The following is a 19,292-nucleotide window of genomic DNA, read 5'->3' as shown; positions in this document are numbered from 1 at the left end:
GACATAAGGATCTTGACATTATCATTTCTCACTTTTCCCAATAGTTAGATGCTTTGAAATGAGGCATTTGGGGGGATTCCAGTCTTTTCAGAAGCTACAGCTGTCATATACAGACAGGCAGACAGTCCTGCAGCAGCACTTCGGATCTATGCAGAAGATACAATTCTGCCTCCTATTAGGCTCAATGAGAAGATAAATAGGTCGACTAGTATGGCCCTTGATACAATAGCAATGATCCAGCAGTGTTTTCTAGTACAGGTTTTTCCTGAGCCAGTGTGTTAGTGAATATAACAAAAGCTCTAAGGGTTTGCATTTTGTATTTCTCTCTGTGACATAAGCTAGAATCTACAAGTATTTTTCAAAAAGATGCTTTTAGCTTCAGGCATAGGTCCATTTATCTAGTTGCACTGTTCGTGGCATACACGTTGCTGGTAGTGTAGGTGATCTCAGTGACGGTGGGATAGTACATAAAATTAAGCCTAACTACTGGAAACATTTATATATTTTGCAAAAAGCAACTCTTACTCTAGGATAGGGGACAAAACAACTATTTTCCAGAGTTCACCGAATTCATGGGTTCATTCTGACTTTCATGGGCTTTCAACTAGACCCAGTGTACCCAAAATGTGGAAGGAACATGACACCCTAAAAGAACCCTTTGGAGTGGTTACACTGAGCTAAATAGATGCAGCAACAGACTCTTTGAAGGGTGAGTTCGGTATAAATATTCACAGAATGAAGACATGGGTAGTAAAAAAATGCAATTATGTATCACTCTGGCAATTCAGTCTAAGTAGTAAACAAGCAGGTTGAGAAGATTTCCAAACAGTATCTGCAATTAGTGTTTGAGATCCAGATGATACTATTTGCTGACTAGTATAGCAACAGCTGGTGGAAAGTCACCTACTAACTCAGTTGATGCCAGCTAGAACATCATCTGCGATGGATTTTTCAGCTTAGATTCCCAAGGGAAACAGGTTCATAATTGCCACTTTAGATGCATTTGCCCAACATACAGTTCCACCAAGGAAAAGAAAAAAATCCTTCTTTACTCTGAAGTTATTAAAGTTCCCAAGGCCAACAAAGTGCCCTCCACGTCTGTACTTTTCCCACTGGATACCGGTAGAACTGCATCTATCCTGAAGTCAGGAAGTTAAATAGCACCGATCCCATGACTGCCAAACAAAATTCCTATCTACTGTCCTGTTTGGTCACCCTGCTCAAGGGCCTATATGAGAGGTGAGGTTAGGCATACCTACATTCACACCAGACACACCTAAAAGGAGGTGATGCCCCCTTACACACTAGCTGTAAGAATGGCCACCTAAGGAGTTGGAGTCTCAAATCTCCTTTTGTGCAGGAGAAAATTTAAACATCACATCTCCCAACAACATAATCCAACCTAGGGTACTGGTTATCTCCTCTGGAATTTGTTGTATTTTGCATATATAAGTCTCTTGGCACAACGACTTGAACTTCCCTGGCAGACACATCAGATGAGTTTTCTAACACTGGGTTACCACGTTGGTAAATTGCTCTTGATCTAGCTGAGTGAATATTTACACATTTTACAGAAAAGTAGACCAGTTTCAGCCAGTTGGGTAAGGGTAAGCCATGTCATATACAGCAGTGCCCAACAATTGAGAAGGTGAAAGATCTGGTTTCAAACCAAATAGAGGAAGGAACAGTACCTTTGCCTTCCGAAGCCCAAGCAAGGGCTCTGGGTAGAGTGTGGTACTAGTGAGAAAAGAGTGATACCACCACTACCTCTTCTGACCAGGAATGGTTTGTCCAGCCTTTCATTTTTACGTTAGGAGAAAGAGCACAGCGGTGAACTCGGAGCAAATGTGGGCATTTAACTTTCATAGGGAGGGGAAGGGAGGTCTTCAGACTGACATCTGTCCTCAGCTTTTCTTACTGTCTATTTTAGGCAGCTCTCCAGTCACTGTGCTTCCTTTTGGCATTTTTTTTTCTGGAGCACTTTCTGCCTCCCTGCAATTTTTAGGATACGTGGGTGACTAAATGCATTGCCGTGGCTGATAGTGTACAGATATCTAGGAGTTAGACACAGCTTTGGTGACTTCAGCCCCATGTTTCACTGTAGTCATCCTTTTTTAATGCTTGCTCTGACTGTTGGACAGATCTGTACTTTAATGAATTAATATACCCGTTTCCTACACTAAGCTTTTAAAAAGTAGCTAAGAATAAGTGGGGTTTTAGCAAGAGGTTACAATAGAGCTACACCATGGAAAAGGTCTGACCTCCATAATCCTTCTGAATTGTAATGTGAGCAGGCACAAAGTGGTGTGCCACTCTGCTCCCCACAAACGCACAGGCATGAGTCTGAACACAGACACGACTGTCTTTGAAAAGGCACCTCTGTGACTCTGAAATGCCAATATCCACTGCCTTCATACTCCATGAAAAATGGCCATTTGGAGCAAATCATTTAGCCACAGGAAAAGGATTCTGCATGCCTCTGCCTCCATTGAAATGCATTAGGCACAGAAGACAATTCACCCTTAGCCAGAAATACTCTGTGTTTATCAGAAATACTCATGAAATAGGGGACTCCTGTATGGCTTGTTAGCAGTGAAGCAACAAGAATAGTCCAGGATTAGTTGCAACTGTCTGGATATAAAACAAAATAGACATTACAACAACAACCACCTTCCTTTTCAGCCTAAATGCTGTATTAGCTTCACAGACCTCTGCAGCTTTTCAGTCACCAGAGGGGGACAAAGAACCATAATGCTGAAGACATGGTTATGTTTTAATTTGCCTAAATCCACAAAACTTTCACTTCACTGTCTCGCCAAATTCTGGCTCACATTCCTGCTCCAAAGCAGTCTATTTCTCTCATCTTTTCCAGTTTGGTACATCCTTCATTTAGCTTCTGTAACTTACCGAGATGTATACTAGACTTCAGGATTGCATAAAGCCAACAAAATTAAAACCTCATGAAGGAATAAGACCTTGAGATTTCCCCATATTGTTCCCACTAACACCACACAACATTCCTGTTGATTTTGTCTTTCTAGATGGAAATATTGCTATCCAACTGGTCATACAACTCACACATGCCTTCCTGCTACAGTCACTGACATTTCATGAAAACTTCAGGTATTGCCAAACAAAGATTTCCCTAAGCTTTACTGAACTCTTTCAGTACAGTTTTGCTTTACCTGACCTTTCTTTTACATTATCTGAATTATTACCCTCGTCTTCTTTCCTTATTTGGCATTTCTGTGCAAAAGAATTTACGTCTAAAACATATTGACCAGTTGGGACCATTGGGCTGTATACTAGCATCATGAGGCAAAGAGTGCATGATGCTCCATGAGTATCTCCTTGTGGAGTTTCAAGGAGTACAAACTTATCAGAAAACTCTATTGATCCCAAAGATTACGCAAGAAAAACCTTCTCCTCATGCAGAAAAATATGAAGTGTCTGTATTAATTTATGGCTTGCAATTTATAGTCCCTGGGAGCACAGCTTTGATTGAAACTGAGAGCTGCACCCTTTAGGAGTGTGCTCTAATTCCCCACCAGTCAAGGAAAATAACAACTACTGTATGGAGTGGTGTTTAGCAGTTAAAATTAGATTCTTATTCTTCTTCTTTTATCCCTCCCCCTCGATGTACAGGGTTCAGCTTCCCTCTCATTCTCATACCATTTTCTTCCAGGTAATGAAGCATGCAGACAGGACATACGCTGAGCTTCTAGAAGACACAGGAGATGGTTCTGTCCAACCAAGTTTTGCTTTCCTTCGTGAGCAGAAAAGAACAATAGCAACAACCTGTAATTTCTCCTATGAAAGGCTAGGGAAAGGTGTTTATCCCATAAAATAAAAACCTTGCTTCACAGAATTTTTTCTGTAGATTCAACTTGTGACTGTCTTGTTTGGTATCATGCTCACATCACATGAGGAGAAAGCCTGTCAGGTGTTCTTTTTCTCTTAGTATGTACTTATCAGGAGGAAGGACAATATCATAATTGTGTCACATGCTATCTTCAGACATATATCGCCCCTGCTGCATAGTCTGGTATTTAGCGTAATGCATCATGAATCATTTGCTATCTCTTTTATTTGTATGTCATTACCTAAAGTACATGTATTAAATTCTCAGTGTTCAGACTCTCAAAGATGCGATTTCATGCCTGACAATCCCATAAAATATATTAGATATTTTCATTTCTTTTAAATTTAAACCAGAAACCTGGCTTCAGTGGATGTTTCAATTGGTTTTTTAAATCTCTCCAAACTTGTGACATTTGTAACTGCTCAGATGTTAACCCAAACCATTCACCCATTCACCTTGGTAACAGCATACTTTTGGTTTTTATGTACTGGGCTGGACATCAAAGACATGTTTTTATTGCAGAGATTTTACTAGCCAAGTCTGGATTCGTAACAGACCCCATTCAGCAACAGCTGAATTGTATAGACAGTTCTTCTTTGGGATAAAAACAGGTGAACTGTGATCAATCAAGTCCCAAATTGAAATCTTCCCTCCATCTTTGCTCCCCCCCACCTCCCTACTCAGCTTTTGGCTGGGCTGGGATACTTTCTGGAAATAAATGCTTTATTTCGTGTGCTCCTTACTAGAGGAAGCCTCGGTCTTCCTGCAGGAAGGCTGACATACACACATGCACACCCTTAACAGTATCTTTCCAGTGGAGACGCTCAGGAGCTCTATAGATACCTTATCCAAAAGGATCCTAGCTAATGATGGATGCATGGAACGATTCTTTTTTTATGAGAAAAACAGATGCCTTTAGCACCTTGTGTTACATTGTCTTCCAAACCCTGTTCCTACAGAGCTTCTAGAGGTTCATATATGCAGCTGTAAGTTGTCCTATATTTACCCAAACCATCATCTCCTTGTTCGTCCCTTCCAGAAAACACCAGCTGGCAAAATAATGGCTTCTCCCTCAGTTTGATCAAGCCCTCTTTCCCTGCAATGCACACTCACAAGGTCTCTACACACACGTGTATTTCAGTATTTGTGCTACTCATACTACCTTCATAGGACTGAATATATTACCTAATCTACACAGTCACTTCCACAAACACTTGTTTTAATACAATTAAGAGTTCTAGATGACCAGGCAGACATGAGGCAGGGACTCAGAAACCCTTTTGGCAGAAGATACCTAAACTATACATTAAGAAACATAAGCAGTGTTCACTGTCATTTTCATTTGTCAAGCTTCATATAAGTACCAACTTCTATTAAACAAGTCAGGGTTCCAGCTGTTTCAGGAGATGTTATCAACCAGTTTTTATGGTGAAGATTATTTGCACCTTATTTCCAAGAGAAAGAAAAGAACACAGGATGCTGCTCAATGACAGTTTAATAGTAATGATATCTTACATTTATATAGTGTCTGCCATCCCAGAGCAATTCACAAACAATATTCATCAAAGAGTTATTCTGCGCATCCTTGAAATGCCTCCATCTCTCAGCTGGAGGTTAGGATCCAAGCAGACAGTTGGCAAAGAGCAGAAAGGAGATCAGCAGGGGAAGGAGAATTTTGGCCAAAAATTCATAGACTTGGGAAACAGCGTCTCTTATGGAAAAAAACCCAGCACTGTGGAATCATTGAACTCCCATAGAACAGAGGACTTCGATCTTGTCAAAAAATCTTTCACCATACAAAAAGCTTCTTGGGACTTAATTATCTACCACTGAAAGATGAAAGACCAAATTCTGTCAGGTGGTGAGAATATGTTGCCAAGGAATATCCATAAGCCAAACATAGGCCATGCCTTCCAGGTTAAAGTACAAGTGAATGTGTACTTGAGAAGGCTGGTCTGTTTACGGATCTGCTTTTACTTGCCTGGATTGTCAGTGCAGGACACACAATTGTGTACCACACTTGCTTCTACTATGAGTATACCCAATTACAAAGTATGCCAACATGCTGCAGTGCCTGCTCTGAAGTCTGTGATGGAAGCTCTCATAGAAATACCTCCTCCAGCATTTGGGTCTATCATTTGAAAGGGAAAAAGAGAGCTATACTCCCCTGCTACGACAGCTATACTTCACATTGTTTTGGTGACTCAAGTCAGCTCTGGGTTATTTGCAGCACAGCAGTGATTTACCAAAGAATTGGGGGAATTCTTTTTGTCACCTTCATGTTTCCCACCAGCAGATTAAAGACAAGTACATGCTTGGTTCACTCAGAGGTATGGGAGGTGCAGACTTATAGTTTGGACATCCAATTCCTTCAGGAGTCAGGCAAACCATTTAGAAGGTGTGCTCTATACCTCCCTTCTCAGTTTCCCACCTTTCAGATGAGTATCTTAGCCACTGTTTTACATAATTCTGAAAGGTTAAAACACACTAATCTGAAGATAAAGCATAGTACACAACCATCTCAACTGCATTATCGTTTAATGAGAAATTACAATAGTGCCAAACAGACACTAGCAAGTGTCAGAATCCAAAGCATTAAATTACAAGAGGCCTTTAATTTTGTTTCAAACCTGACTTTTTCCCCTCCTTCACCCATTAGTAGTTTTCCCAATGCAGAATTTTCCCACCAGCCGTCAGGATCTGGGAAAGCATTTGAGAAAGAGAGGTGATAAGGGAAGAATGATTTGAGAATAAAATGTCTGCAGCAGAGAGAGAAAAGTAGCTGGTTTAGGGCTTCAGTATGTAAACTAGCTTGGGCTTTGAAGCAAACTCATTAGAACAGGTTGACAGTCCAAATGACAAGTGAGGGAACTCCTCACAGGAACATTTCTCATGGTTAGAAACAGGGCAGCAGGTTAACCCGTTACTGAAGGATTAACTGTTCATCACTTATGTGCTGACATGTCTGAAAAACGTTTGGCCCCTTTGTCTATGATTCACTTAAATTCTGCCAGCCCTTTGTAACCCTGAAACGCCTGAGGTTCCTGTCCTCTCAGAGCTCTCCTGACATGACAGATGGTTTGAGAAATACTGTGGCACTAAATTTCATTATGGAATTTACTGTGGGCTTTAGCAGAACATCAGCCTGCAAACTTTCTCTCAGTTTGCAAAGTAGCTTATTTTTGCCTGTTGTACTCAAATATGCTCGGAGAGATTGCTTCTGAAATAGTTGCCGGAGTTGTCATGAACTAAGGCACTCAGTAAGGAATTCAATCATTTGTACACTGAATTCTGATACTGAGAAAAGAAAGAATTCATAATTCTCTCTGATATAAAGCGGTATGAAAATCTGGTGATTAGAGATCCCATTCCTCCTCAGCCATGCCATGAAGATAAAAGCAGATAGGAAAGGGGTACTGTGTAGGCTGTTTTGGCCAGTTATGACTAGCTAATACTAGAGATAATTTTCTCTTCTTGCTCTTTCCTTCTCTAGTTTAATTTTTCAGCATACTTGCCCGTTGCTTCTTGTTTTTTGGTGTGGCGGGTTTTCTGGGGTTTTTCTTGGTTTGTTTTGGGGGTAGGGTGGGGTGTAGACTTCTTTTTAGAGGTGAAGTATAGGATAAAATATAAGAAATATGAATCAAATCATGAACTTTACCAAAAGTTAGCTCCGATAAAGATTACAAAACAGACAGTATTGCAAAAGCCACAAGCCACCAGTTCTTATTTATGAGGAGCTGGAACCTTCATAGATCTGTGTGCTGAAACAGAGCTTGGAGGTCAGACCAGAACTCAGATTCATCAAGGAATTTCTCCATTACACTGGCTTTTTGATCAGGCATCTAGAGCCCCTTTCCCCTCTGTCCTGAAAAATTTTCTTGCATTTTGCAGTGTTTAGAAATCCCTGCTATATGGCCAGTAACTGAGATAGACTGTAAATCTGACCAGCAAGGTAGCCAGTCTTCTTGCTCAGAACTGATAATTTTTTATCTACTTTTGACTGACACTCTTGCAGAAGCTCTCCACTCTGGATATTGTTATCAGACAAATAAAAGTGGTAGTGCAAGACATGTAGCTGAGGTGCATCCTGCTGCTGCGTTAGGACTGTGAACAAGGTTGCCTGGCAAATTTACAATTGCTGGGTATGGGCTGTTGCAGCCAGAGTGTAAATTCAGTTAGTTTGAGGATGTTGTTTCACTGGAAAACCGATTTTCTGCTCTAAGGTTGTTGTGAAAAGAACAGAGGGATTATGTGTTGAAGAAGATGTTCTGTGAGTTATGCAAACACGCAGGGCTGCTGCTATCTAATGGGGTGGCCACTTCAGCAGAGATAACAAACTTTATCTGAATTCAAGCACACTTCCTGATAACGTGGGCTGTACAGCTGCTAGGTGACATTTACAACAGATAGATTTAATAAGAAAAAGACACTATTTCTGTTATTACTACTCAGGCTGGAAAGCTAAGAATAACTTCAAGCCAAAAGACTCCCAGCTTCTTGGGATATTTAACTTGAACCATGAATGTGCACTAGCATTCTCCTCTCATATTATCTCCAGATTCCCAGTATACTAATTCATCAATTCAATTAAAATACATGCACATTCTGATTTCACTCTTATATCTGCTAGAACTTTGACCAGTTTGGGTTTTTTTAAGGGCAAAAATCATATTATTTTCCACAATGCTTACGCTCATTGCACTATGTAAGACTCTTCTTATAAAAAGCCTGAGATGATACATTTTTTTAAAAATATTTCCTCCTAGAGTTACTGCCTTTCCAAGTATATACACTAAAGAAATGGGTGTGGTAATCAACACTTTAAAAGATGTTGTACTCCTGCATCAAGAACACCTGTTCTTGTTATACCTACCCTTAGCAGAGGCTCCCTTGCTTTCTTGATGACAGGGAGAGGTATTGTAAATGATGCCTATATGAATTTAATGTTAGCACTCAGATTTACAGCTATTTCCATCCCCAAAGCTCCTTCATTCAATCTGTATAATGGCAAGATATCCTCCATGGTGACGGAATGTAAGCAGAAGCAGTAAGTTATCTATTGCTCCTGGACAACTTCCATGTACTAAACAACACCAAATCTGGTCATTGAAAGGTAAGATTTCTTCATTGGTTGCTACAGATTTCAAGTAAATCCATGGTTTAGAATATTCTCTTAAATCTTCATCAGCAATAGAAATTTTATTCTTCTTAAAACACTAGTAAATACAAAACACTGTCATTCTCTTAATGGAGATTACCTTTAATAGGCTAGAGTAGTACAGGCCTGAAAAGAGTAATACAAAACTACTTCAGAAACAATTAGGGATATGGAGCTATGGTTGTATGAAAAAAACCAGGACAATGGGGAAGATGATAATAAGTACTTATATAAGCAAAATATGTATAGGGTTTATGTCTCATCTTCCAAAAGAATGAGGGGACATTCACCGTGATTAGGAGGCAGGAAATACAAAGTTTATGAAAGGGAAATTATTTTCCCTCACTAAATATATGATCAACCTTCCCAACTATTTGCAGGTGGAAGCTAAAAGCAAAAGACTAAGATTCAAAATCAGGTTAAATGGGTAAACAGGAATGCTCAGTGATACAATTACGCAGGCTGGCAAGTAATTCCAAAAGAGATAAAAGTCTTTTTTTTTTTTTTTTTTTCCAGTGCCCAAGCAGCTCTTCAACTATTTGCATTAAGGTAAATTCCTCATGATTTGCATTATGTTACCTCTACCTACTGTGCCTTTTTTATACTTCTGCTTTGGGCAGCTGGGACTTGCTGCCAACAGAAACTGTTCCAACTTTGCTGTGAACTTGAAGGCCCTGGTAGGACTTGGGCTTCCTGTCTTCCTCCTGCTTGGCCATCTTCAAGGGATAAACAACTCGTATTCTTTCCTGCTGAGAAATGGTCTTTTCTTTCTGCCCCCTCATGCCCACTAGCAGGTGGACCTCCAAGTAAGTAAAAAGGCTGAGGGAGCTGTTTACGCACTAGTGCCATGTCTATTAATCTTCCTCCCAGAAAGAGTTCTCCAGTGAGCAATGTATGGTTCTGCTAATGAGTTTTTATTCAACAAGAAGTTGGAGCCTTTGGCATTTTAAGGGGTGGAAATTTCACTGGATTCCTGCAGTACTGAGGCCAGCTATAGATGGAATTTAAAAACTCACATGGTTAGTGCTAAAGGGGAGTTTTTGAGGTGACACAGAACTACATTTTTTACATACAAAATACATAACCCTTTCAGGTTCATTTATTTTTATGGGTTGTTTTTTGTATTCCTCCTACACACTCTATGCCTTTGAAAAACTTAATGCCGCATCTTTTTCTGTCCAGGTCCCAAATATTCCAGGTCTTTTCCATTTCTTCACAGAATATCAGTTTTCTGTAGTACACTTGCTCTTCCCCCTCACAAACTCTACGCTACACTGGCCATATGAAGTTGCATAGAATTATCTAGCGTTTTCCCACCCCCACCTCCCCTTGGACACATCTACACCTTTTTGTTTTCTTCATGACTGGCCATGAACATGACCGTATACCAGGGGGTTCATTTTTACTTTATATTTCTGGGGCTTTCCAAAAGGTACTTCAAAATACAGTTTGCATCTCAACTCTAGAAATATACATCTACATCTTAGATTTCCTATAAATCAGCTATACATACTTAGGCCAATGTTTATGCTAAGCCTTCTCTTTCTGTAGTATGTTGGTAGGAAGAAAATAAACATAGAGAAGCTATCTTAAACTGATCTGCAGTAATTCATCAAAGGAGACTTTTCTTGAAGACCTTAGTCATGAAAATCACAAACAGCTTCCGTGCACTAAACAACACCAAATGCTAGCCCTGAAGCTCTAAGGAATCATGGAAACAGCTCTTCACTGCATTTCCCAGTATTGATCCATATGAATTTTCATGCTCCCAATTTTGCATAATTCTGAGGTTGAAACGAACTCGGAGCATGCAATGTGAAACTCAGCCAAGCATTCTGCTTCCCATAATTCCAGCTCAAAACCATACATTGGCCTGACTTCTCTCAAAGCAGTTTTTCACAAAAGGCATGTGACTGTTGACCAACCCCATGCTGGAGTCCAAATTTGTAATATGGTTTTGGTTTCATTGTAAACATTTTGCATAGCTTTGGTTTTCTATATTAAAATATTTTATGCAATCTTCAGAAAGTTCTAAATGGGGAAAAGCAAAGTAAACTCCAGTGTCAATAAGGCCATGAATTCTCTCCTAGTCTTTGGACCCTGAAGTCACACTGGCTCCATGGCTCAATTCAGATATTAAGGAACAGTTTTTGAGAAATCTGCAGCTGACCTTCCAGGTTTTGCAGCAGACATTGCATATCTCTTCCAGAACAAATGATCTTCTAACACTATCCACATAATTACCTACTTCACATGTAGTTCTGCATGGTCCTATCACTGCAGCACAGAGCCTGCAGCTGCCCGAGTATTCATGCGGAAAACGTCCAGAGGAAGGGTACCTTTCTAGTGGACTGTGGGTTAAGGACCTCTTGAAAGAAATCCTGATGTTCAGACCACATGGATGTAGAAAGAGCAGAATCACTCTTTAGTTCAGAGATTTATAACTGAAAGGTCATTAGAGAGGCTATTCCTTTCCTACAGTTTTAGCTAAGCTACTTAAGAGCTTGCAGCTGTACCTGTAAGTATCCTAAAGAGCTGGGAGCTTCACAGAGTACCTTGGCTGTATCTGCTCTTTGCAACACTTAGAAAAAAAAACATTAAAGATGACAATTTTCTTGGATGCATAACAGGAGCATTCAGACTATCAGTTAAGGGGGTCTTCTCAGCCATATTTACCAGCATTTGTACATTTCTGAGAGCAAATGAAAGAGGTCTGCTTGACCTCCTAGTCATTTAAACTGACTTATTTCACTTTGCAGTGAAAAGAATGAAGAATAAAGTCTCAGATAAAATTACATCTTGGCCTGAGAGGCTATTTAAGAAGCTACTGTTTCTCAGCTATTGAATATAACCTTCCATGAAATGGTAGTGCTGTGCTATGATATATTTGCAGGATCATCAAAGTGAGCTTCAGATCAGGGCTTACATATATGTATTTGTGTGGATAACTTTGCTACTTTCATTTCTGGAAAAGGTGAGTATAAGTACAGATCAGCATGAAACCCAAGAACAACTGCAGCTTAAGAATTTTGTGTTGGAATATCCAGAGCTCTAGCTAGTATTTGAAAAGGGAGGAAGAGGAGTTAGAGCATGCCGATGCAGGAGGACCATGGAGAACCTGTGATGCCACAGGTGGCATGGTGGAACACAGTCCCCACCCCCTCACTGGGCACTTGTGAAGCCTTGAATGCATTCAGGAGCTACTGCCTCTCAAGAAGGATGATTTTAGCAATCCTCAATCTATGGGTTGGCTCACAGGTTTTGCTAGAAGACCACTATCTAAGTCTCTGTCCTGTGCTGTCCTGCTGTGTAAGTGCTGACCCAGCTGGGCTTTGCTGCAATTCTCCCTTCTGCAGAATGTACATTAAACTCTTCGGTGGAAAAGGGATGTTGTGAATTCTGATTGAAATTTGTCCCAATGTTTTGCTGTTGATAAGTGGTGTCACAGGAGTGTGAAGTGGAGCTAGGTATGACTCTTACTCACCCCTTCAGAGCTGGAGAGGTGTTTGGGGCTTGATGTCTCTAGCTATCTATTCGCTCTTCAGTATTTATTGAAGACAAAGTTAATGACTCAAGGTTTTAAAACAAACTTTAGAAGAGGAAGTTGGGCTAACACAAATAAGCGAATGTATTTAAAATTCCCAGAGTGAAGGTATTAAGGAGAAAAAAATGCTGAGAAAGAAGTTTTTGTCCCAGCTGTGCTTTCTCATGTCAGGTGAATTCACACTCTGGTTTGACTTTAAATGATCGTAAAACATCTTTAACATAAACAGTATATTCAACAAAGATAGAAGTGGCTTCATTAGAAGTGCGGTAGTTTCTCACACCTCGTCTGCTTTCAGGGAATGACTGGTAACTCTTCGCAGTGGATGTGCTGCAGACACATTCCAACTCTCTGATTGCAGCAGCAGCCTCACTGAGAGCTTCGCTGTTGTCCGGCATGGTTAATTTGCTGGAGATTGTCAGATAAAGAAATAAACTTATTTCAGCAACTATGAGTTCTGCCCATCTAAAGAAAATCCTCTTGGGCTCTGACGTAAGGATTCTGTGAAAATTTTGTTTCATGATTCCCTTTCCAAAAGTTAGACTGACTTTTTCTTCAGATTTTTTGAGGCACTGACAGTATGCCTATGTAACTGAGGAGAATTTAGCCTAGAAGATTTAGCTTTTTTTATCAATTTTCCTCTAATAAATTAGTACTGCAGTGGCTTGTGCAAAATTGCAGACGAAGCTATGTTAGGTCTTTGCGCACACATTGATCCTAAACATTTTCAGACTTTTCACTATTCAGTTATGTAGCCATAGTACTTTCACATGTAAAAGTACAGTAAATTTTAATGTTTCCTGTCGGTCTTCCTAAGATCCAGATTATTCCTCAAAGTCTTTTTACTGAAGACCTCCTTGCCTGCTGGTTGTTCTGAGCTTCCTCTAGACACCATCCTCTCTTCCGCTGAAGTCAGAATTAGGCTTCTTGTGACCTCCTTTCTAGTTGTACCTAAATAAGCATCAGTCAATATGACCCAAACTGATGACTGACTCCCTGACATCCATTTCCCTCTTTCTGCTGTGTTAGGCTTATGAATATTCATCCACCTTCTGCCTTTGTCTACTGCTTCCTGCTACTTCTATGTTAGCTCCTATGGAAAACTGCTTAGTCTTGAGGGGCCAGCCTCACCAGAGTCCTTATCTGAAGCTCAAAAACATTATTTAAGAGTTGAGGTACATTTTGAATTTTGCAGGTGGACTATAGAAACTCCACAACTAGTCCTGAGTACCATATCCTTTTTTTTCTTTGCCTCTGCACTGCCACAAATTTAATATTTTCTTGACCCAGAGTCAAGGGACTCAGTAGCAAATCTGAGATTTAGACCCAACTCCTGTATGAACCAAGGCAAATCCCAGAGTTATGTGATGTATATGTGACCATACCTGTAAATTCTCACTGTTTAGTGGAGCTTGGTATTCCTAAATTCATGAGCATACATAAAAGAAGGTTACTTAAAAAAAGTAATACAGATATTTCTGTTTAACCAAATCAGCAAACATAACCACTCTTATGTCCATCTTAGTTGCTCTGAGCAGAAAAAGTCTTTACAGGTGAGTTTGGTCAGTGTGAAGCATGCTGGCAAGCATCCAGTAATACAGCACCAATAACGAAAACTGATGTACCTCTTCAAGCATCAAGCACCTTCACCTCATGAACACCCCCACCTAAATTAAGACCTTATCTTGTAACATGCTATGATTATTGCACAAAGGGAGAACTTTAGGTTTTCTGCTTAGATAGGTAGGTTGTGCAGATACTCTGATGTGTTCAATCAAGACTCTCTAACCAATTTCCAGAGCACTGGGAAAAGCAGCATATTTTGAAGTAAATGATACTAGAATTTGAGCAGATGTTTTGTAATTAAGACTACTCATACATGCATAACTGTTATACCTCATGTGAATGTGATGAGAGAAAATTAAATTTAAACTGTGCAGGTAGCCAATAAATCTTACTGTAGCCTAATTTTTATATGAATGTTGCCTTAGGCAAGGCATATGTAGCCTAGAAAGAAAAAGACAGACATTTTATAAAATATTCTGCCATTTTGCTCTCTCTTCCTAATTATTCAACACTAAAGAATCTACTTTTCCCTGTGATTTTACAACACTCTTGTACCACTTAAAAAAAAAAAACCAAACCCAAAAACCAACCAAACCAAAAAAGTAGCAGATCCTTTCCAGAGTGCTTGCGGCTTCTGACAGGCACCATCCACTGTGATCATCCACCTCAAACTGACGTCAGAGGACTGAGTTTTCATTCTCTGAAGTTGCAGGTATCCTTGTAACTTGAGTTCGCCCAGTTATTTTGCAAGAATTTTAATACTGCAGCTTAAAGAAAATTCCAGGTTTTATGAGCTATTTGAATATTACTGCTGGAAAACTTCTCTGTTGTATTCTGAACTCACTGATACATATAATGGAGTTTTGTTTGAAACTGAGCTCCTCTGAAACCTTTAGAGGTGTGTCAGCAAACCTGTGCCTTTCATACAAGCGGAGCTGCTGGTAGCCTCATATGTAAGGCCTGTCCTAGTGGATGCTGGGAAGGCTTCCTGTGCTGCATAAATGTCAGTTATGCTTTTTTAACACAAGAGAGGGATGTTTTGTTCTATTGCATCAGCAAATATCCGGTGCAAAATATGGCAAAGGCCATCTATTTTAGGTAAAGGATGAACTGGATGTGGAATTCTGTTTAAAGAAGACTTAACAGTAATTCTGGGACCTGACATAGTGTGACGTACGTGCTTTCATACCCAGAAAGAGATGGCTCTGCCAGAAAGGCCAGTGTCAATGGGGCAGGTAATATACACCAAACAGAACATATAGAAAACAATGCCATGTAAATGTTAAATACGTATGATCCAGCAGGAAGCAGTGCCTTCTTGAAACCCCAGTCGTGAAGCTCCAAAAATTTAGCCAGAAATATTGGTGTTTCCTTACTTCCTTCATGACAAAATCAACATAATGACAGCCGGTCATTGGTTTTTTTTCAGAAAAAAATAGGTTATCTGTGGGAAGAGGCAAAGAGAAAAGAAGCGTGATATCCCTGTGGTGCAATGTGGCAAGTGGTACCAAATGGTGAAACTTTTCCTTTTGCCAGGGGCTGTGTGAATTAGAGTTAGTAGAAAAAAAGAAGACATTGATTCTATCTTTCCAAATACAGTAGTTTTAGGAGGATAAAATCAGCTTTAAAAGATTATATTTAGCTCTTTTGCCTTTTTTTTTCCATTAAGTGTATTAAGAATACATATTGTTTACTCTTTTTTTCTTTATCTCCTTGAAATTCTACTGATTCAGCACTTCCAGTTCTCTTAAATTTACACTGCATCAAAACATGGAGTTCTCATCTTTTCTTTCAGTATTTTTTTATTGTCCATAAACTGGAGATGTTTCAAAGAATTAGAATGAAAGGAGAAAAAAAACCCAGAACTGAAAACAAGCATAGCTCAGTTCTTTCTGTTATTCTTGGTATTTAACAAGCTAAGTTAAAAAGGTGAGAGAACAAATAAAACTCTCAGAACCCGAGATAAAATGTAATTGAGACAGGATCAACTTTCAACATTTCAGTCAGTTCTAATCCCAGTACAGTAGATCCGAGATAAAAACAACCTGAACTCACAGACTTCAACCTGCAGACCCTACACGCCCAAGCCATATTTTTCTCAAGGGCCCCAGTCCTTCAGCGGGTATGTTCCAGCAGGTTAAACCCTTAGCTCATCCATTGCTAGCCTTCCAGTAAACATGTTGTGCAAGCAAAAAGATCCAAGAGTACTTTGATATTGAAGTCAAAGTACAGTTTGTCTCAGGCCATAGTATATCTCATTTTATTTTAAAAAGAGAATACAGACAGGAAAAGCAATGAATCTGCTGGTGCTAGTTCTAGCCCATTTGATCTCAAATTAAAAAAAAAGTCTATCTGTGATGAATGCTTTCTTTGCTGTGATTGCTTCCCTATGCTTGTTCAGGTGGGCAGTCTCAGGGCAGAAGAAAGGGTTAACCTCAGGCACTTCATTGTTAGCGAGGTTCAGGCAAGAAATGGGGTGCTTATACCAGGAGCATCCCTCTGCCTTGGGACTCGAAATCCTCCTGCCTCACTCACGTTGAGGAATTGGAAGTGTCAGAAAGAGAAGGAGAGAGGCCCTGGGGCTGGGAAGGTATCCGAGGAGTGGCTCCCCTCCCTGGGGAGTGGCTGACCTGAATTTGTAAGATGCTGAGCCCTAGGCTTTTTGAGTCTGAAAATTAGTTTCTTGTACCTGTAACCCAAATAAGACCAACCTACCACTGCAGGAGCTGACTTGCCTCTTTCTTTTACTACTGGATTTCTGCTTGGCAAAAGATCTCACCTGCAAGTACTGGAGAGACCATAGACTGGTTGGGATGCTGTAATGCCCAAATCGACCGAGTACAAAAGAGCCCCAAATTTACGCTGCTGTAGGACTCAGCCAGGAACAGTCCCTCACTATCTGAGGTTGAACAAACACTTGAAAAGCAGCCCAGCTTTGCACAGCAAGATCCTTAGAACACAAGGATCAGTGACAATTTCAAGCTGGCATTTTATTTCAGCTGTCACTTCTTTCCTGCTTTCTGTCACTCCAGTCCCTACTGGCCAGACTTAAAAATAAACTTTTTTGGCTCTGGAAAAAATTAATGACATTCCTGTGGAAAGCAGGTTGGTTGAAAGAAGCGCTATCAAGTCCAAGAAATAAACAGGAAAGTATTATTAAGAGAAAAATAATCTTTAAGAGAAACAGATTTAATGATTAACAGCTCTACTTTACCACAGGCAGAATTCCTGCGGTGATATATGGAAACCCTCTGGGACTCTCAATTTTTACTAGATAATCCATCCTGAATGTTAAAATATTGCCTTATCCCCTGCACATCACCTTTTGAACTATTCAGGCATTTTACTAATTGACCTCAAGAATAACTCTGGCCCAGATTGTCTGAGGTACATGGCTGCCTGACTCCCAACAATAAAACAAAAATTTGGTGGTTTTCTTTTTTTTTTTTAAGTTTTTGTTTTAAGTTTGTCTTGGAGGCCTTACTTCTGAAAAAAAAAAAAAAAGACAAAAAAAGAAAAAAAAAACCCTGAGAATCAATATCATAGAATCATAGAGTCATAGAATCATTTAGGTTGGAAAAGACCTTCAAGATCATCAAGTCCAACCGTTAACCTAGCACTGCCAAGTCCACCACTAGACCATACCTCCAGAGATGGTGATGCAACCACTTTCCTGGGCAGCCTGGTCCAATGCTTGACAACACTTTCGGTGAAGAAATTTTTCCTAATATTCAACCTAAACCTCCCCTGATGCAACTTGAGGCCATTTCCTCTTGTCCTATGGCTTGTTACTTGGGAGAAGAGACCGACCCCCACCTCTCTACAAGCTCCTTTCAGGTAGTTGTAGAGAGCGATAAGGTCTCCCCTCAGCCTCCTTTTCTCCAGGCTAAACAACCCCAGTTGCCTCAGCCGCTCCTCATCAGACTTCTGCTCCAGACCCTTCACCAGCTTCATTGCCCTTCTCTGGACACACTCCAGCACCTCAATGTCTCTCTTGTAGTGGGGGGCCCAAAACTGAACACGGTATTCGAGGTGCGGCCTCACCAGTGCCGAGTACAGGGGCACGATCACTTCCCTACTCCTGCTGGCCACGCTATTTCTGATACAAGCCAGGATGCTATTGGCCTTCTTGGCCACCTGGGCACACTGCTGGCTCATATTCAGTCGGCTGTTGACCAACACCCCCAGGTCCTTTTCTGCCAGGCAGCTTTCCAGCCACTCTTCCCCAAGCCTGTAGCATTGCATGGGGTTGTGGTGACCCAAGTGCAGGACCTGGCACTTGGCCTTGTTAAACCTCATACATTTGGCCCCAGCCCATCGATCCAGCCTGTCCAGGTCCCTCTCTAGAGCCTTCCTACCCTCAAGCAGATCAGCACTCCCGCACAACTTGGTGTCATCTGCAAACATATCTGTGGACCATGAATATTCTGTTACTCTTAATTATGATATTGCACATTGTATTGTGCTTTTTCTTGGTCACATAATTGCCATTTATTCACAGTGTGTTCAGTGCACAAGAATCAAAGGAAAATCTAGATATTTTAAATAGCATTACTTGTTATTGATTACAGAAGGTCTTTTATAGACAACAAAAACCCATATTTTCTCCCAAACCCATCTTTTAGAGGTAAGGCTTTTACAATGGGCAGACTCAAACAGCTGTAGCCATGGAAGAATTTTACTCCTTGGTATTTCTTGGCATAGCTCTCTAAGTTTTCCTTAACAGAAGTGAAAAGTGATGAAGCTTCACTTTTAAGCAACTTGAATCAGCACCAAATTAGTCACAGGTGAAAGGCTGTAAAATGGTTGTCAATACCCACAAAAGCATTTATTACACCTCCTATTAAAAGAGGCACATCAGTTTCCTGGAATCTGTCAGGGAGTGACAAAATGTACCATTCCGTCTCCCCCTAGAAGAGTGGGAATAAAATAATGACAGTTATTTTTATTACTTAAAGCCAGAGAGTAAAATTAAGGCAGATACCCTCTCCTGTGTATAGCTCTACAGGTGAAGTTATTTACATTCCTAGTGCAACCATGGGCCCAGCCTGGGCCAGCCATTCTACAGACACAGTAGAAGAGAAGTCCCTGCCTCAATGAATTTGAGGAAGAAAAAACAGGAAGAGAAAGAATGAAGGATAATACCAATAATCCTTACTTTT

This window comes from Mycteria americana, chromosome 3, assembly GCF_035582795.1.
Source record: "Mycteria americana isolate JAX WOST 10 ecotype Jacksonville Zoo and Gardens chromosome 3, USCA_MyAme_1.0, whole genome shotgun sequence".
In the NCBI taxonomy this organism is placed as follows: Eukaryota; Metazoa; Chordata; class Aves; order Ciconiiformes; family Ciconiidae; genus Mycteria; species Mycteria americana.
Note: the sequence above shows the minus strand (reverse complement) of the source record.